We start from the raw sequence: 20,889 nt of genomic DNA on the forward strand, positions 1-20,889 counted from the left end.
CCTCCCTGCTTCTGGCAGGTCAGAAGCTTCTTGGCAGTTGTGGGCAGCTGCTTCTGGAAAGCAGGGCGTACCCCACAGTGTTCTTGGTGCCCCTCACGGTATCCAGGACAGGGTACTTGTCCCCTGGGAGGGGAATAGAGCTTGCAGGACAGAGCAGGGAGCCTGAGCCCCATTTTTACCCGACAGCGGTACCTGCGCTAGGCCGCATGCTCCTTCCTGGGGCTGGGCCTGGGCAGTGGGGAGGTTCTGAAGGGGAGGATGTCAAGGCCATGGGCTTGTTTAAGAGGTACCAGAATCTAAGCCACTAGAATAAGCAGAAGCCAGGGGCCTTGGAGGTGAAGGAAGTGGCTTCAGGACAAAGGTAAAGAAACTTTATTTCTCAGAGTTACCCTGGGGGTTGGGGAGGGTAGCTAAAACTACAGCATTCAGACATCCCTGAATGGGATACTGTCACAGTTGCTAGGGGAGGCCACCGGGGCTCTGCTTCCCTTGCGGTGACCCTGGGCATGGGGTCCAGACTGGACAGGCACACGGTGGAAAGGGCTGGTCTGAGAGCCAGCAGACCCCGTTCAATCGTCACTCTGCCACTTGGGAAGGTCGTTTTACCTCTCAGGGCCTCAGTTTCCCCATCTATGAAAAAGGGGCTAACAGGTACCGTATTGCCCTGTCAATTTTGAGGCACTGTTGTGAAGGTCAGCTGAGAAGACAGATTCAAAAGTACTCTGTTAACTGGGTAGAGTCCGTGCACCAGGGAGAGGCACCAGGCAGGAAATGTTCTCTGGCTGGACTGTGTGGGGAGTCCTGAAACCCCACACTGGCAGATTCCTGGCCTGTTGACACCTGTACCCCTGCAGGCCAGAAGCACAGCACATCGATCTGCAGAGGGGCCTGGAGCCCTGCAATCTATCAGCTCAGAGAGGGGAAGTGACCAATGCAACATCACACAGCAAGTTCACAGCCAACCTGGATTGGAGCCCCGTTTCTGATTTGGGGCTGAGGAGGGAGACAGCACAGCATGGCAGGGCTCTGGATAACAGTCTGGGCTCTGTATTTCCGTGCCTGGGATGGAAACTCACTACCAATCAACCTCAGCCAGGTCCACTTCTGGCCAGCCCTGCTGCCCAGGGCAGAGACCTCAGAGGCTACAGGGGTTTAGTAGGAGGGCCTTGATACCCTTGCCCCCTGGTTTTTGTCCCCTGCTTGGAGACAAGGCCAGGCCTGGGACCCCCAGGCTCAACAGCAGGGGGTGGGCCTCTGTAGCTGAGCAGGGCTGGCTGGTCTGTGGCGGGCAGGATGGGGAGGGGAGAAGCGGGGCAGGCGGGAGGCGAGGGAGAGAGAGACGCCCCACGCTGGGCACATTTATCATCAGCAATCACAGTCTTTCTCTAGCTCCTGGACACCGGCTAATTCTCACCATACTTGACCTCCCACTGCATGGAAAATCTCTTCCATTCACTTTGAGGTAGATGTGCTCAGTGGGGAGTGGGGAGAGTTGGGGGGAGATGAGCCCGCTTATTATTATGTTTTAAAAATACACTAACTCCACATGGAAGGACCCTTCCCTGGACACAAAGCCCTACTTCCATCTGGCCCTGGCTTCTGGCGGCTGTGGGGTTCAGGCTGGGGCCCCCCTCAGAGGTGGTTACAATGGCTGTTATTGATGACAAATGGGAGCTGACGGGCTTACGGGGCGCCAAGTTCTTCCTAACAAAGGAGGTCCCTTGCATAGCTCTTTTCTCAAACCCTCTGCAGACCTGTCTGTGCCCATGACATCACTTCCTGTGTTGGCCACAGGATGTGGCCTCACCAAGATGGCCAGCTGTGGCAGGAGCTGAAGAGGCATCTGGCTGATCCTGAGAAATCTTTCCCCTGGAAGGACTTAGGAGGAAGCTAATGATCTGACAGGAGATTGGGGATGAGGCCCCAGGTTAGGCACAGAGCCCTGGCATGAAGCCTGGGTTCCATTTTGTCGGGGCTGCATTGTTTACAAAGCAGAGAGGGGACACTATGGTTTCTGGGTCACTGGTCTACTCCCAGACCCTCAGGGGTACCTGGGAGGCTATATTCCACACCCACAGGCCCAGACCCTCCCTTTGGTCACTGGGCTCTCTTGGCCTGGGACTGGGTCTCTCTAGGGCTAACTTTTAGTTTCCCTTCTAAGTTTCAGTCACTGTGCCTGGAGGCTTGGGCCCTGAGCAGGGGGCATTCTGCTTCCCCTTCCTCTTCCAGACAAGGAGCACAAAGCCCTCTCATCCATCACCCTCCAGATGATCACCATTGATACAGCACGCAATGTGACAATCGACATCACCATCAATACAATAATCCTGTGAAGTAGGTGTTGCATTTTACAGATGAGGAAACTGAGGTTCAAAGAAATGAAAAGACATGCTCTGGTTGTCAGCTACCAAGAAACCCAAAGCTCTTCCTGTTAAACCACAAGGTCTCCTTTAGTCCATTATGGCCCTCGGGGGTCAGCAGGGGCAGCTATTTTCCTGCCTACTTTGCAGATGAGCAAATTAAGTCTCTAGAGTTCACTAACTTGCTGGAGGGGAAGAGGGACTCAGCTTTCTAAGCCCAGCACTTGGCCCCCCTTCCTCTGTGGGTCTGACAAGTGCCAGACCACCCCCCAGCCAATTAGAGATCCATCCTAGCCTGGGAGGGGCCTGCTGGTAGCCTGGTGCACCCCCAAGACATCAGACACCCAGGCTCACATCATGAGACCCACCCATGCCCTGCCCCAGGTCACAATCCACAATCATCTCCCCTGGACACCAAGAGAGCCCCAACCAGGATGGGACAGTGGATCCTTTCTTAGAGCTGCTGATGTCAACTCTAAGGCAATGGCAGTGACTTAGGCCTGTGCAGGACCTGCTATTTTATTTGGTCATCTCTCCCCTATCCAGAGTTGGGATGGGATAAGTTTGAGTTGCAGTATCAGACTCCACCAAACACCCAACAGCTTGGGCCTTACCTGTGGAAGCCCCCCTTTCCCTCGCCCCAATCCAACCCATGATGCTGATGAGCCTGGATGCTGCCAGGTAAACCTTCAAGACGTGCCTCAAACCACAAGACCACCCACCATCACCTCCTACCATCTACAAGCCGTGTCCTCCAGCCCAGACCCCTCCTATGCTCCCTTTCTTCCGCTCTTGCCCCCTCAAATTCACTCTCCTTACAGCAGCTGGGGCGATCTTGCAAAATACAAATAAGTCACTCCCCTGCTGACACTGTCCAAGGGCTTCCATTTGCATCTGGAATGAAGTCTGAACCCCCACCAAACCTCCAGACTTCAGAGGTTCACCCATCACTGTGCTCCAGGCCACCCAGGCATGTTTCTTGCCCTTGAACATGACTTGCTTATTTCCACCTCAGGGCCTTTGCTGTTCTCTCCTGCCGGAACGCACCCGTCCCCACCATCTCCTGGTATTCTTGTAGCTGACTCTCTGTCACAGATCTCAGCTCAAGTGCCACCTGCCACCTGCCCAGTGAGGCCTTCCCTGACCACGCAATGTCAATTCATCATCCTCTACCCTCTCCAATTCTATCTCCACGTTGTCCTGTTTTTTTTTGTTGTTGTTGTTGTTGTTGTTGTCCTTTTTCCTTACAGTGCTCATCTCTCCCTGGAATTACCTTCTCCATGTATTCATTCGATTATCTGATGTCTGTCTGGACAGGTCTACTCTCTGGAAGGCAAGTTCCTTAAGAGCAAGGAAAGCCCATTTGTTTGTTTAGTTGGGCCCAGTGAAGACACAAGACTTTCTCCAGCTGTGCTGCCCAGCCTCTCCAGAAACACTTGGGGTGGCAAATGAGGGTGGCAGGGAGCAGCCAGAAGAGGTGGGCACAGGTTGGGTCATGGGAGCCAGTCCCTTTGGAAACCCCATCCTGTATGATGCTGCCAACATGAAACTTCAGAGACCATCTAATTACTGTCTTTTAGAATGGAGACCAGAGAGGGTGTGGTCTGCCTTAGATCACACAGCACCTGAGCAGCAGGACCAATAAAAGAAACTGGGCTCTAGACTTTCAGGGGAGTGGGGACTTTATTTTTAAAATATTCCTTTCCTTCTAATGAAAATACATTTTTTCTTGGGATTTTCTGATTATAATTTAGAAAAAAATAAGGATGAAGATAAAAATCACCCATTCCTACCCCCAGCTGACCAGAATTAACACTGGACATTGGTCTTGACTTTTTTAGATGCACCCACATTTTGTTACTTAACAAGGTCTTGCCATGTACAGTGTGTATATCCTACATTTTCTTTCAAGGTTGTTAAAAGAGGACTTTTAAACCACAAGCAAAATGCACCAGGCATCTCCCTCTCTCTCTCTCACAGTCACACACGTTAGACGGCTGCATGCCAGTTGGGCTGAGAGCCCCTGCATGGCATTCCGGGTCACTGGAGGAGCTGCAGGATGCAGAGCTGATGAGGAAGCCACAGGCAATGAATCAGGATCTCTGCACTTTTGGGTGCTTGGGAGAAAGACACCAGTGTCCTGTCCCTGTCTCCCAGAAAAGTAAAAATGCCCATGGGGACAGCTTTTGGCCCAGGGGCTGCCTGACGGGTTATGTCTCTGCTGCCCTTCCAGGCGAGGTGTCCCCATGCAGCCCTGAGGCACGAACTTCCCCTGCCTTCCCAGCGTCATGCTGTACCACCCCTTGTTGCAAAGGCAGCAGACTGCCAACACATTGCAAAGTGGAAAAACCATGCAATCCTTGCCCGCTGCCATCAGCACCATCAACATGCCTGGCCACACCCCACCCCAGCGCTGGCTGTGGGCTCCCTGGCAGGCACCAGGTGGGGGCTCAGATCCTGGGCTGCGGGGCACTTAGAACTAAGTCCAAGTCCTTCACTTCCAGAGGGGGCCCCTGAGGCCAGAGAGGAGCAATGGCTTGTCCAGGTGCAAACAGCTGGTCAGTGGCTGCAGCACCCCTGGTATCTCGGAATCACGCTGGCATATAGAGAATCAGAGCAGGGAGAGAGGAAAAGGGGTGCCTGGACTCTAGCCTTTGCCAGTCTGTGAGATGGGGCATGACAGACCGGGAGAGGTGAATAGAAGGGGTGGAGATGGAGTTGCAGGAGGACAGAGAAAGAGAAATCTGAGTGTGTCTGGCAGTCGGTGGGTGACTGGGGCTGTGTGGGACTTCTTGTAGTTTTCTCAATCTGGAATCGGCCTGGGTTCCTGCTCAGGCCCTAGGGGTAAGGGAAGAAAGTGGCCATCCATCTCTGGCCTTCCCCCACACTTCTGCTGTCTCTTCCACAAGGCCAGCACCAGGCTAAGGCTCCATAGGCCCCGGGGAAGGCAGACCTTGTAGACTCGGCTCCCAGGAATACCCTGTGGGCCAGAAATGAGGAGCAACTGGTCTCAGGTCACACAGCAGGTTAGAAGCAAAGCCAGGACTGGAATGTGTGCATCCAGGCACTTAAGCCCAGTGCTCTCACCCTTGCCTCTCTCTGGGTCCAGCAGTGGGGAAGACCCTAGCCCTGAGCCTGGGTGAGCAGCTGAGCTGTCAGGGATGGAGATATGGGGAGACAGGTGGCATTGGCCAAAGGTAGTCCTAGATGGCCGTGCAGGTGCACCTCAAGGGAGGCAGGGTGGTGGGCAGGGACTCATCTTCATTCTTTCATTCATTCATCAAACATTTCCTGAGTGATCCCCCTCGATCATGCCTATGGTAGGGCCTGGAGAGCAACAACCAAGCTTCAGTTCCATCCACGGGAAGCTACAACAAAGGTTATGGTTAAGGATCCAGATATTCTGACCCTCAGACTTGTGCTCAGTCTACCTCCAGCCTAGTCCCACAGTCATGTGATGATCCCTCTGCCTGCTGACCCACCGTCAGTACAGAAATAAATCTACAGCATTGTCAGTAGCTCCCTCCTTCTCAGTCAAGGAGTCAGCCCACCTCCTCCAGGAAGTAGGCTTTGACTGCTTCTGCCTTGATGACTGTAGGGATTTCTCATTCTCCAGGCTCTTAAAAATCTCTCATATTTCTTGGGCTGAAGCACACTAGTGCTGTCATTGGCTTATGAGGTGACCCTGAGTAAGCCACTTCCTTCTGAACCTTAATCTTCCCTTGCGGGAAATGGGGCTGCTTTGACTTGCTTCCTCTTCCACCCACCGCCCCAAGGTTGTTGGGAACATCAAGGTCAGAAGTGTGAAACTGTTTTGCCAGCTGGGCCGCCCTGTGCACTTACTAATTTTCAGTATTACTTTTTGCAGTAAGAATAGTGGGCGTGCCTTCCCGGGCTGCCAGGGGTACTGGCTGACACCTCAACCAACAGCTCCAGGGTCTTTCTCCGGGTTTGAGGTGTTGGCCAGGTGCTCTACTCCCCACCCTCTGTCCAGCCCTGGCCTCCAAGCTGCCGCCCAGCCCACCCCATGATGACATGGAGATGCAAAAGGCTGATGCAAGCTGGAAGGAGGGAATGAAACAGACATGAGTGGGGCGGATAGAGCTCCACCCTCAGCCCCGTGGGGCGCCCAGCTCGGCCCCTGCCTGCTTGTTTGCACCTGCTGATGTAATCACCAGGCCTCCTTGGCTCACAGCTCGGCCTGCTCACCTTGGCTTTTGAGCTAGAGCCAGAGGAAGGGTGTGAGGTCGTGGCTGCATCCATCATGAAAGGGCTCTTCTCCAGGGAGGGGTGGTTGGGCCCCAGCGAGGGAAGAGGGGAGGAAAGAGCTTGAAAAACGGTATGAGGAAGAGCACGGGCTCTGAGGTACGCAAGACCTGAGTCAACTCCAGCTTTGCCACTGTGTCACTTCAGGGGAGCGGTCCCATGTCTCTGAGCCTGGACATAACAGGTAATCAACTTGTCACTCTCTTCCAGGGCTGTCTCAAGGGGGATAAGGATGTCTGAGAGGGCAAAAGAGAAAGGATGGAGGCTCCATGGAAGGAAAACACCAGAACAGTCCGGGGCTGGCCACCAGCTCACTTCCTGGGGCCTCAAGCTTATTTGTAAAATGGGCACAACCATCAGTGTGGCCACTTCACAGAGACAGCTGGGGCTGGAGCTGGAAAAGTGTGATGTGGAACTAAAGTGTATGAGAGCTCCTTACCAAGAGCCTGGGGCCCCCAGAGGCTAGGTAAGGGAGGTGGGGCTGTCAGCTGTGCCCTCTGCCTGGCCTGGCCCGGGAGCCTCCCCTCAGGGAGAAAGGCCCAGGAGACCAGCGTACGCCTCCCCAGAGGCGTCCGAGGAGCCGTCAAAAACACGCAGGTGACGAGCACCAGAGTCAAGACCCACTCCTGGAAACTGCAAGGCCACCTGAATACAGCCGAGGGCCCGACCCCACGAGCCCGGAGCCTGGGGCACCCTGTCTCCAGCCTGTAATCCTCAGAGCTGGTTTCCCTGGAGACGGCTTTGCTCTTTTCCTGAGAAAGGCAGGGAGGAAAGGGCCCCACGTAGTTCAAGTGTCTCTTTGGTTGACATTGAAGGCAAAACGACAGGAACCAGCCAGGTGAAGAGAAGACATCCATCTTAGCCCCCGACCCCTCAGCCTGGGAGAGAGGTTACCTTCCTAACCGGGCCCTCAGTTCTGCTATGGAGGGGGAGCTGCACTCCAGCCGGGATTCACCAGCTTCCCTGGCCACAGAGACACATCCTTCTCTTTAGCATGGCCTCAAGTCCAACAACAGCTACTGTTTACAGGCTAAACAATTCCCAGGCATTGCACAGACCACAATCACCTAATCAAATCCTCTCAACAACCTTTGGGACAAGTACTCTTATTACAATCCCAAGTTTGCAGGTAAGGAAACTGAGAAACAGAGATGTTAAGTAACTTGCATAAGGTCACAGAACATGGTTGTCAGCACTTTAATCTGGATCCCCCTGACTCCACTAAGACCACTCTTGTTAACCTCTAAGCCAGTGGTTGTCAAACTGCAGTGTGTCCCAGGGTCAGCTGGAGGCTTGGTAAAACCCAGTGAGCTCTAGCCTCCTGCCTCCACCTGGAGGTTCCCACTTAGCAGGTCTGTGGCGGGGCTTGAGAATGCACAGGGCTAACAGGTTCCCAGGTGCTGCCGCTGGGCCACCGCTTGATGCTCTCTTGCCTCCCAGCAGAAATATAAAACACTCAGCACACATAATGGTGCTTAATGCAGGTCAGCTCCCTTTCCCTGAGCACTTCCATGATTCAGCTAGGGACCTTTTAAGAGGCACTAAAGGAATTACATGGCTGTAAGGTGCTGGCTGCTTTAGCTTGAATAGACCCCCAGCAAGTGGTAATCAAGATTATGATAGTCATCACTTGCACCTGCCTTCTTGCAAATTAGCCTCTCTGGACCTCAGTTTCCTTATCTGCAAAATGGGAGTAATATTTCCAGGAAACACACTATACACACAAATTGCTTAGAGCAGTGCCTGGCACATCAAAAGGGCTTACTGGGTATAAAGTGCATTATTACTTTTTATTATTGCCATTGTTACTCTCTACTTTATCTATATTATCTTTCCGACAACCCTGTGAGGTTGGTATCAACATCCACCCCCACTGTGTACCTACAGTCGCTGAGGGGATAACTGGCCCAAGTCATACAGTTGCTAAGTGGCAGAGGAAAGAGTCGAAGCTAGATTTGGGACTCCAGTGGTAGAAACTGTCCACTCTGAGTAAAGAGAGATGCCCACTCCTGCCCGCTTCCTATGGAAAATATGAAGTTATTTTTTTTATGTATGTTTCCTGTGCTACCTTCTAGACCCCCAAGCTTAGCCCAGGGTTCCATCAGTGTCGCTGGTGAAGGGAGAACATCTCCAGTAGGGAACCAGAGGCTGTGTCAACCATTGCACTCGGTGGCCATGGGCAGTCAGATCCCTCCCCTCCCTGTCTGCCCATATGTCCCCTGCCTGCTCCTCTTTACTGGGTACCCTTGAGGTGTGAGGGCTGGCTTGGCAGTGGCTGGTCCAGGTCCTGAGAGAGGGGACAGTCACTGCTTCTCCTGAGATCCCTGCCCCCATGCCCCCTGGGATCCCAGTTCAAAACAATGGAGGCTTCAGGTCATCCTTCTTGTAAAGGTTTTGTAGGTGGCTAATTTTAGCTGAGACACACTTGGCATTTTCCCAGCCGCCGTCACTGCCACACTCTGTGCTGGACAAATAGCCTAGGTTTTTCCTCCCTGATTGTTCTCAGCTGGGGGGCTAGGGCTGACTCCAGCTCAGGACAATTCCCTTTGTGTCTGCTTCCGGATGGCTCTTAGTAACTCGGAGGGGACAGCCTGGAGCTCTGAGCCTGAGCTCTCAGGCCCCCACCCCCACCCTGGCTGCAGGACCCCTCTTTTCACAGTCAGGGCATTCCCAAATGTGATATTTAAATAGGACTTGCTGGTCATAGTCTCCTCATTTCCTCAAGGGTGGGGGCAGAAAGAGAGGGCTTGTGGCCTGAAGGGGCATCCTATGGACAGACGGGGAGGCCAAGGCCCAGAGAGGGTGTGATTGGCCTAAGGTCACTCAGCACTCTGGCAGAACTGGACTGGGATTGCAAGTCTACAGACACACGGTCTAGTGCTTTTTGCATCACGTGCAGGAGAAATCCCTCTGCTGCAGAGGCTTCCACTCAGAGTGTAAGATCCCAGACTGCAGGCCTCCCATTCTCATGGCCTCCAGTTGAGACACCTGGAATGCTGCCCTGCTGCCCTTCCACCACTCCCCACCACCCGCCCCAGGGCTGAATCCCTCCGTCTTCAGGTCTCACCTTGAAGGTCACCTCCTCAGGGAGCCCAGCTGACTGTGCCAGGGCCTTGCTTCTTCCTCTCGTATTTCTTTTGCTTATTGCCCTCATCACCTTTTTTAGTTATATGCACATTTGTGTATTTCCTTATTTAGTGCCAAGTCCCCACCCGACCCTGGGGTCCCAGGGGAGAACGCAACATTTAACCACCTGTGTGGACCCTGGGGCCGGGTCCTGGAGTTCCTGCTCTGCCAAGAGAGGCTGGAGGTCCCAGGGGAGTGACTGGGGGCACTCAAGACTTGGGACAGTAGATGTATCCAACTGTTTTCAGCAGCAGGATGGCCTCGTTGGCAATTTCTGTCTGAACACCATCCCTGGCTGGACAGCACGTGTGTGCCCACTGCTAACTACCAATGCCAGCCTGATACATGGCAGATGCTCAATAAATGCTTCTTGCATGAATGAGTGAAACTTCTGGGCTCCTCTGGTTCCTTTTCTCCCTGAGGGAAGAGCCCTGATTCGACCTATGCCCCACCTTTCCCATTGACAGCTCTGGAAGCAAGAGAAATGAAGAATCTTGGGGATGGCATCCACGGGCCAGGGTGGCCCCATCCGGGAGGGCTGTTTGCTGGCCTCACAGCCCCCACCTCTGCCCGGCCCCCCACTGCCCCAGCCAGGGACCCAGTACGCTATAATTAGAGTCCTCCTTCCAGGCTCCAGTAATGAGGGGTGTCGGGTGCCAGCCGTAATTACAGCCTGGTTAAAACGAACAGGAGCCGCCTCCAAGCCAAATTACAAAGTCTGCAGCCGGACTCCCTCCTGCCCCGCTCCCTTTTTATGGGGCTGGTTAAGAAGGAGGGAGCGGGGAGTTGCTGGAGAAGCCAGCTCAGGCTGGAGCTGCGGTTTCAGGAGAGTGGAGAGCAGAGGAGAGCCCAAAGTCTGGCCCGTTTTGCTTTAAACCTGTCCTCACACCTCCCCTGGCTCCACTCTCCCCAAAATTCCCATCCAAAGCCGAGGTCAGGAATGGGCAAAGAAACAGCTGAAGCTGCTCTCCCAATCCTTTCATAGGCGCCCCCGTCTCAAGGCTGAGTGCTCTGGGCCAGGCCAGCCTGGCTAATGGCTCGGCACAGTCGTATTTCATGGGCACAGCCACAATGGCCCGTGTTTACTAACTGAGTTTCAGCACTTAACTAACTTGCCCCAAATCACACAGCCAGTAAGAGGCAGACCCAGGGCTCGAGCCAAGCCCACACAGGGAGAAAGTTCTGGAGTGTGGGTACATTCCCTTCTTGTACCCACTCACTGTGCTCGGCACAGGGTGGGGCAGAAGGCAGGGCTCAGTGAATCCTGAGAATGATGTGTCTTGCAAGTCCAGGCCTGAGAGGTCCAGCTGAGTTCCTCTCTCCCTTTTAGGGATGGAGAGATTGAGACTGATTTCCACTGGCATCTCAGAATCCAGAGGTAGAGCTGGGATGAGGGAGGCCCTGTTGGTCTCAGAATTTCAGGATGTTAGTATGTAAGGGCTACAGAGAAAATCTAGTTCAGGGGCAAATACACAACAGCCTGGCCCATCCCAAGGCTGTGGCAGACATCACAAACTGATCATCAATCATGGCATGTCTGAACAGGGCCTCAGCTTCCTTCCCAGCGTAGGACCACACTCAGCCACACCAATCAAGCAATGAAGAAATAATTCCACCATCCTTGATCTGATTAGTTCCCATTCACCCTCACTGACCCAAGGGGAAAACAGCCCACAGAGTTGGGGTAACTTGCCCCAATAATGGAGTAGCTCTAATTCCTTAATGAGCCTCCATGGATGCCAACCCGCTACTCCCACTGCACCCTCAGCCCAGCCCTGCCAACTCTGGGCTTCCTGTGTGGGACATACTCAGGAGACTTAAGGCTCCCCCAGGCACTACAGTATTGACCCAGCCAGCCTGTGTACTGCCCTGACCAGGGACTGTGGGGGAACAGGCTTGCTCACTGGTGGAGGTGTCCCAGATGCAGCAGCGGCAACCTCTCCATACTGCCCCCGGCTGCCCACATGCCCCTTCCTGGGCCTCTTGGCTGGGCTCTCCTCCCAGCCCAAAAAAGCTGGCTCCAGCCACCCACTGCCCACTCACCACAATTGGCCTGTGGTGACTCAGTCTCCTTGTTACCTCCCCCTCCTCCTCCTCCCCATGTCTTCTGCCCCCGGCGTCCCCCGCTCTGACAAGCCTCTTCAATAGCGCCTTTGATCCAGGCTCTCCAGCCTCTTAAACAAGGACGGCCTCCTGCCTTCAGCAAAGGGTGTTAGAAACAGGTGGGACTGGGAAGATGGTGACCAGGACAGGACAGACACAACCCTGAGGTCCTCACTTTCATGTGACACCCCCCCCCCCCCCGGCTCACCAGTTTGACCAAAGGTCCTGAGCTCAGAGGCCCTCCAGGCAAGGTGTGAGAGCCGCTGAGATTTCTGGGAGGTGGCTCTGCCTCACCTGGCAGTGCTGGGCCTGGACCGGAGGGCATTTTCAAAAGGACACTTTAATTAGGGAATAGGGCGACCAGCCAGCGGGATTACAGGCCACACCCAGAGCCATCAGAGGCCTCAACTCCCAGGCCCAGCCTTCCTCTCTTGCCTCCACCTACTGCCACCTCCTCCCTGGAGCTGTGGGGAGGGGAGATCCCTGAACACCCCTGTTTGCTGCCCCCATAGTGGGGCCCCTAGAAAAGCACACTGGATGTCTCAGGTGTCGTTTCTTGAGCTGAGGTGTGGATCTCAGGCATGAAAACAGGGGTGCTGGTGATGGTTGGCAAGATTGGAGTAGCCACCCTCAGGCAGGAGGCAGGGAGCAGTGGCCAGCCTTATGCTCAGCCACAAAAGGGACTGCACACCACAGCCTCCACCCCTGAGCCTGTGTGTGTCTCTCACCTCTCTTCACCAGTAGGGACAATGACAAAGGTTTGTTTGACTCCTAGAGGCCCTGGCTTAAGCCCAAACCATGCTGTGCCAGGCATCCTCCTCAGAAGACAGTGTTCTCCCACATGTAGGATGGGCAGAGTTGGAGCTGGCCCTCAATGTCAGGAATGAGGCAGGGGCCCAGGCCCACCGACCTGGCTGCGTTTGGCTGTGGCTGAGGCCCCGTGCCCACAGATCTTTTCTGTGCCCTGAGTTTCTTCACTATAAAATGGGGAGACTCACATGAATCTCTCAGGCCTGAAGTTCAGGTAAAGAGTCACAAATGTGAAAGTAATCAGCCCAGGGTCTGGCTGGGGTGTCAGAAAACTCATGCAGGACTTGTTTAGGTTCAAGTCCTGCCGACATGCTAACTTCACCTCTCTGGGCCTCAGTCCCTTAATCTTCAGATGTACATTCTTTTTAGAGATGTGAAAGTGCTTTATAACCTATAAAGGGCCGTCCAAGTCTAAGATTAGTCACTGTGATTTTTCTAATGAACAGCTATACTCACCCTCCCTCCACCCTGCCCATGAGGTGAGGGTGGCCTGCTTCTAACCCAGCTCACCTGTGTGAATGTGGTGACATCTGGCTCACCTGGCCCCACATGGCCACCTACCATGAGGCTCAGCCAGTCTTTGTTATCTGCCAGTTGCCTCTTGGTCAGGGAGGTAACTGGAAGGTCCCTGGGCAGGGAGAAGAAAGAGGGGCTTCGATTCGTAGGTCTCTGGGGAAGAAGTCTTTACCCATCAGGTGACTCCTCTGTGCAACTGGGCATCAACCCCAAGAGAAAAGGCAATGTTGGGGTGGGGACAGTGGTGGGGACCCAGGGGGCCCTGGGGGCAGACAGGCATGGGTGGGAGCTGGCTGGGCAAAGCCTATCCTTGGTTTCACCTGCCCTTTCTCTGAGGGAAGTCCAGAAAGGTTCCCTGGGAGTCCCCAAGCAGCGTAACCTTGGAGAAGTCCCTTCCTCTCTTTGGAACTTCTTCCTCTAAAAGGATACTCTCCAAGAACATGGCTTGTCCTGCTCCTCTTGGGTTCTCGGGAGCAGAGAGTTCTGGGAAAGGCACAAGGGAAGCTAACCCCTCTACATAGCTCAGTGAGCGAGTGGCCAGGTGTCCTGGAGGGGCCGCAGGACTGGTGTGTGGACACTCCAGAAGCAAGAATGATTGAAATCACCAGGGCTGGGGTGCAAGCAGCCAGAGATCAGCACAAGGCAATGCAGATTCCTCCAGTCTCGATGGAGAGGGGGCAGTCCTGCTTGGAGCTGACACGTCAGGAGGGTGAGGCCCTCATTCTCCATGGAAAGAACCCAACACCCCCAGGAGTGACTTGGCATCAACAGCTGTGGGATTGTAAGCACGAGACTTTACCTGAATCAGCCCCTAGCCTACAGGATAACTGGGAGGAATAAGTGGGATCATGTGGGGAGTACTCAGTACGACAGTTCGTCCAGCAAAGCAGTGCTGTCCTTGGATGTGTCACCTCAAGTCCCCAGGCCTCGGTTTTCTTGTCTGTAAAGTGCGTATCAGGACCTCGTTTACCTCCGACAGATCCCACTTAGAAGAGGCCTCGGCATAGGCGTGGTGCGCAGCAGGCTTGCTAGGTGTCTGTGGAAGCCGCTGTGGCCAGGTCACCTGGCAGCCTCCCCACACACCTGGCCACTGCCGCCCTGGTTCCAGGAAGGGGACCAAGCCTCCTCTTAGCCCTGCAAAAGGCGCAGGTTGTTTTCTCATCCTGGCTGTCAGGCCCCAGACGGCTGCTGGGCCCCCAGCCAGGGCCAACACCTTCCAAACCCACGCGGCACCTCTGTGTAGCACCTGGCATGAGGAGGTGGGAGCTCACTGCCCAGCTGGGGATGCTTTCCCACCAGGGGCTGGAGGGGAGCCAGGAGGTGGGGAAGTGGCCTGATTCTGCCCATTTCACAGACAGGACCCATCATGGAGGCACTAGCCATCTATATGACGGATCTGGGTAAGCTCGGAGGAGGGAAGGGACCCAAGAGGGGCACCAGGGGTCCTTGACCCCTGACCTGAGGTCAGCGCCTTCTCTTCACTTAGACTTCCTCTCAGCTCAACTTTCCTGATTTGCTATCTCTTTGGTAGATGGGCAGAATGGTCCCATTTAACAGATAAGGAAACAGAGGCTCAGGAGAGGTGAATAGCGGGCCTGGCTCACAGGCTGAGCTGGTGACAAAGCTGGGGTTCAACCCCAAGACTTTTCTATTCCCACCGTGAGGCCAGGCACACCAGCTGGCAGGTGCAAGTGAGGAGCAAGGTGAGATCTAGGGGTGCTGGTGCCTCTCCCCTGGCTCACCCTTCAGTGCTAGACAGGGAGCACCTGCTAATTAACAGAGGGCTCCAGCAGGGTGCAGTTTTTCAGGGTTCCCCCTTAACCTGCCCCTGCCAAATGGAGAACACTAGAACCTCTTCCCCTCCCGCTCCTGGGACTATCCCAATTCTCCTTCATAGTAAACTTCCTTAATCCCAGTGCCCCTCCTTCTCCCTGGATCCTGATGGCCTCCCACCACCAACTCCACATTCTCTGCTTTGCCTCAACTTCTCTGCCTTCTGCATGGTCTTTCTTTCCACCCTACTAGGCTCCACCCCGGCTGGAGTGTTCGTGTGACACCCCAAGGAGGCAGAGAACCTGGGCTCTTGTTTCAGCTCAGCAATCAACTGCTGTGTGACCTTAGACAAGTCCCTGACCCTCCCTGGGCCCCTGCTTGCTCATCTGTCATTAAGGGGTTAGGTGAGAAGTTCTGACATTCTATGAATATCAAAAACAACCAAATGTTCACACCAGTGTGCTAGTGGGCATCTAGGACTTTGGGCTCCTGGCTCACCTCTTGGCTCCACACTGGGGCTCTGGAGAGAAGCTGGTCCAGGGACTGGGCTGCCAGGCGGTACCACCCTCTGCACCCCTGAGTCCCTGATTGGGCTCCATCTGTTTTCTCAGAGCCTTCAACGTGCCTCTGTCTCTGGCCTCTGCCCGAGTTCCCTCTGTTCCCTATCCTGTCCTCGCCCCGTGGCAATGGTGGTTGCCCCTGTCATTGGAGCCAGCTCCTGGCAGAATTATTTCCCTCTGTGCTGGGCTTCCATTAGTCAGTAAGTACACCGGGCTCAGGCAGGGCACTGGGGGATGAGGCAGCCATAAATCACCGTGACTTTCTCTCTCTCCCAGTCTGGCTGCTGACAGCCTGGAAGCTATGCTGGCTCAGCTGAGTCTCCCTTCCTAGAGGAGCTGGGGCCAGGCCTGGAGTGGCTGTGTGAGGAGCAGTGGCACAACGGTGTGGCAGGCACACAGTCACTCACCCCATCACCGCTGGGATATGACACTGTGATAGCAGCACTCCAGGTCCCTATGGAGTGCCACCTGGTGATCACTCAAGGAAGGGGGCATGGTAGGGACCTCGGCAAGTCACTGTGACCCCGAGCCTCAGTTTCCTGGTCTGTAAAATGGGGTGATCAAACATCAACCCCATAGAGTTCAGGGGAGAATTACTGAGACCCGCCCACACACACACAAAATGCCAGAGAGGATGACTCAGTAAATAATTACTTGCCTTCCCCTCTTGGGGCTCAGAGCTAGGAGCGGTGGCCCATATGCCTAGGTTTAAAGTCATATCTTTTACACTAGAGTCTTCCCTTTCATAGCTGGACAGGAACAGCTCTTTCACTTTGAATCCAAACTGCCAGAGGTGCCACAATTCTCAGCAGAGCTTCCAGAGTCAGACCCACTGTCTGAAAAGGATGAGACCTCAGCTGGGGCTGGGAAAGCACAGGAGCCTTTGGCATCCTCAGTGAACAAAGTTTGGTTGAGAAAATTAAATGAGATCACAGGGGTGATATTAAAAGAACAAATTGCTTTAAAGGGCTTCCACACATGGCAGATCTCACTACAGATGGATGGCACTAATTACCAACAAGGAGTGGCCGTCTCAGTAAGACAGGGCCCTGGGGGCCCTGTGTTTCTAATTTAGGGACTCTGGAAGGGAGAGTCCTGAGTTCCTTTTGTCTCCAATTCACATTCCCTTCCCCCATAGTTACGAGGCACCCAGTGAAGTCTGGAGCCTGTGCTGTCTCAGAAACACTTTTTTACCATCTCCCATGCCCATGCACATCTGCTGGGACTTAAGAGAAGGATGAATTGAGCATAACTCTTGCTCCAAATCCACAGAGTACAACAGACACATGTGTCAAGGGGGACGTGTCTTCTCATCTAGAATTCCACTGCTAGGATGCTCTCCTGAGGAGCTCAACCAAGCTGTGTACATGGAGATGTTCGCTGTGTTGTTATTTACCAGGGGGAACAGGCTGAATATATTAAAGTATATCCCCAGTGTAGATGATTCTCAGGTAGTAACAGTGCCATGATAAAGTCTGTGTAATCACACGAGAAAGACTCATGGAACCACGTTAAGTGAGGAGACCAGAGTGTGATGTAAAGCATTAACGTGGAGTACATCATGAGACGAGCCCGGGCCTTAGCCTGAAAGGAACCATACTACTATGCAGGTAGCGGCTGGGTCTGGGTGGCACGATTATGGCTGATTATTTTTCAGACCTTTATTTGGGCAGTAAGGCAATATTATTTGGACTTTATAAACAAACAAATGCTTCTCAGGCCCAGCAGGGCTGAGGAGAGGGCCAGAGCCTGGTGTTCTTTCAAAGGGGATTCTAACAAGTGAACTTCAGGCTGCAGTCTGGAAGTAGAGCAAATGGTCTAGGTTCATCAAATGCCTAACAGCCTCAGGGCTGAGAGCTGTGGGGGCCAGTGGCCATCCACCCTGCTCTGCGCACCTGTCGCCCCAGGAAGGCTTCTCTGGGGATGCCCCATTGTTCTCTGGCCAGGAAGAAGGTGGGGGTGGGGAGAATGGCTGGTTCCAAAGCCAGGAAATAAATCTTCTTCCCCAACCCGGCCTCTCCATTCAGGCCGGCTTATTGATGGGGACCCAAGGGGCCTGGGGAGAGCGAGCCGCCTTCCCAGGACGCGTGAGAAAACTTCCCTGTGCTGAGCCCATGGCGTCTTGCAGACTCTGGGGGCCCATCCTGGAGGCTTCCTCTGGCTGTTTCCTGGTGTTGTTGGCCCCACAGCAGGATAATCTCAGGCGCCCACCGTCCCAGAGCCAACTGGCACTCCTCCCCTGTCACCACAGCTGGACAGGACCCAGGTCCTGGGGTGGGTAAGATGATCTTCATGGGCCTTATTACATCTGATAGTCCGTAAAGGGAGAAGCTCCCTATCAGCTCCTTTAGTATATGCACCCCCAATGCTACAAGGTGTAGAGAGCCATGGACATTTGCATATAATTTACATTAATTTGCATAACCACCTGCTATAGTAGAAACAGCATTGAACCAAGAGTCAGAAACTGTGGAACCTAGTCCCAACACTACTACGGACTCAATGTGACCTTGAGCAAACTCCTGAACTCTCTAGACATCAGTCTCCCATCTGCTGAATTGGGAACTACACTGCTTGTCTGTAAGTTGACGTGACATGGCGGGCAGGAGACACATGGGGAGCAGGGAGGAGGCCCCTGGGACTTACCCCTCCCAACCAGGGATGTCTACGTGGGACAGGTGCTCATGAAACACCTCCTGACAGACATCCCTGAGCCAGCTACTGTGGCCTCCTAGGCCACCCCTGGACCATCCGCAGGCTGATGGGTCCCTGCGGAGGGGAAGTGCTGGTGGCCCTGCCCAGCTCTCCTGCCCCTCCTCCCCTTGGCAGCCTTTGGGAAGCCAACAGCTTCTGACACCCTGGAAATGCTTTGAGCCAGGTGCCAGGAGAAGGAGGCAAAGCGCCAGGCTGTCCAGGGATTGAGAGGACCCAGGATGCGAGTGCGCACACACACACATGTGCACACACCCCCACCCACCACTGTAGCCTGTAAGAAAACAGTGCTACTCTCGACATCTGCCACCCTGGCCTTCCCCGAGAGCTTGCCCACCTGTGGCAGGTATTTCCTGGGTAATAGAAAAGGAGGTGGTGGAAAGAAAATCTCATTCCTGGGAAGCTCAGCCGTTGCTTCTCCTTGTGTCAGGATCTCTGGAGCATGGTGTCAGGGGAAGGGCAGGACGCCCAAACTCAGGGACCTGTCTATTCTGGCGCCTGGGCCTTGCACGGTGGGGTGCCTCATATGGCCAAACTAGGGGGCGTGGCCCTTCTGATACTCAGTGCTGGGGCGGGCTGGGCCTCTGAGGGGCCCCCAAGGCTGGAGTCTACAGTTAGCAAGTGTAGGGGGTGGAGGGCACAGGCCCAGAGCCCACGGTTGATGAAGGCTGGGTTGGGGGAAGGAGTTAAGAGGTCTGAGCTGCAAAGAGGCAAAGAGCTAAGAGGGACAGGGTGGGAAGCCCTTAGACCCTGGGGCCCTGGAGCTTGTACCTTGCCAACCTCACAATCTCTGACTTCTCCAGAAAAACCCTCTCTGCTCCCCTGACCACCCCCACTTCCCTGCCTACCCTCTACTCCCTTGTGGGGAACAGATCACCAGGGTCTGACTCAGGCCCTGGTTGTCTCTGGAGTCCTCAGTCACTTCTCCCCTCTCTGGGTGTACTTTCAGGCCTCTAGTGCCTTCACACAACACTTCGCTCATAGATGCTGTCTATCGAGGCAAGTCCCCATGAAGGGGTCCGGCCTTGGGCAAGTCACTTCACCACTCTGAGCCTGTTTCCCCCACTGCAAAATGGGAAAGATGACACCTACCTCTTGCATTGTTCTGAGGATTAAATGGAGGCAATTTAATACAAGCTTAGCATAGTGCCTGGCACATAATAAAAGCAGGAAAACTGCTAGTGGCTGTTATTTGCAACCTCTTGGAGACTTGGTTTGCTCTTCTGGACAATATGATACTAGTTCCACCTCCACAGGGTGATTGTGAGATTAGAAAGAGATGAGAGACATGAATACACTAGGTAAACAGCAGTGGGCGAGGCCGTAGGCGTGAGGCTGCTGTTATCAGTGCTCTGGGACTGATGCTGGCCCCGCCCAGGTACAGAGCCAAGAAAGAGAGCTGCCTGCTGTAGCCTGATGCTCTCTCACCGTTTCTGCTACCCTGGGCCCCAAGTCATTCCATTTGATGGATGAAAAAACTGAGGCCCAGAGAGGGCAACAGACCAGCCTATAGTCAGTCACACAGCACAGTGAGTAAGCAACTCTAAAGGAACTAGACTCAGAGAAATAAAACTCAAGATTCAGATACCACTGAAGAGAGCATTAGCTGTTTCCCTTCTTTCTTTTAAAGTACAGACGTTGGGAAAATAGTGTAGTATATATAATACCCATTTTTACCCAGATCTCAAGTCACTTTTTTGTTGAGGGGGGAAGAAAAGCACTACATATTACTTGATTTACTTATAAAACTGGACACCTGGTACACTTAACGATGCAAACTCCCAGAAAAGTAAGGTCAATTTGAGAGCAAATGAAATGGCTGGCTTGAGATATACATCCCCAGGCTGTGGATATTTTTAGAAAAGAAAAGAAAAAATACTTAAGAGAAAAATAAATAATCCCCACTTCATCTCTGCCTGTGCGCCAGCATGCAGGCTGTGAGACTCTCCCAGAACAGGAGTTTCTTCTTGGTTGATTCATCCCCTTATCTGCCCAGGACTGACTGTGGGGCAGAGGATTCAGACGGGGATGGAGCTGACGTAGGGACCATGTACACTCTGTGACTTTCATCGCTTTGTCTTTGGGAACGAACAAAACAGGCTGGAGAGACAGACAGCATTTAAAAGCAAACATTTAAGTACAGGTCACCCTCATGACACACTGGGTGCAGGATGGATTCTCGTTTCCCATCTCAGGGCAAATGGAAAATCGCTCTTGCACATGGGGAGGGGCTCAGCGGCCTGCCTGCAAGTCTGAAGTCCAGGGCAGCTGTCAGAGGAAAATCCAATTCGCCTTTAAATGCTGTTTACAGAGTGTTTCTACCACACCAACCACCTACAATATTAAAGGGGAAAAGGTAAAAGTTTAAAACTTCCATGAAGACTTAATGCAGACTGCAGCTGAAGGGACCAGCCTCAGACAGACACATCATCAGTGTGTCTATGCAGGCTTCCTTGAGCTGTCGCTGTTCCCACTCACCAGCTGACAAAGGATGAGGTTGGCCAGGGGAGAAGGCAGAGTATGTGAGTGTTTGTCTGTGTTTATGTATATGTGTGCGTGTATATGTTTGGGAGTATATGCACACGTGAATGTATGTGTTTCAGGGAGACTGTCGGTATGTAAGCACAAGTGAAAATTTATGAGCACATGCTAGAAAAGCTCTT

The 20,889-nt window shown here is 53.7% G+C and overlaps 1 protein-coding gene across 1 annotated transcript in view; it reads right to left on the bottom strand.

Moving 5' to 3' along the window:
- The window catches only part of UNC5B (unc-5 netrin receptor B), an 84,115-nt gene that overhangs the window by 27,796 nt on the left and 35,430 nt on the right, over positions 1 to 20,889 (bottom strand).

The sequence above is a fragment of the Camelus ferus genome, chromosome 29 (assembly GCF_009834535.1).
Source record: "Camelus ferus isolate YT-003-E chromosome 29, BCGSAC_Cfer_1.0, whole genome shotgun sequence".
Classification (NCBI taxonomy): Eukaryota; Metazoa; Chordata; class Mammalia; order Artiodactyla; family Camelidae; genus Camelus; species Camelus ferus.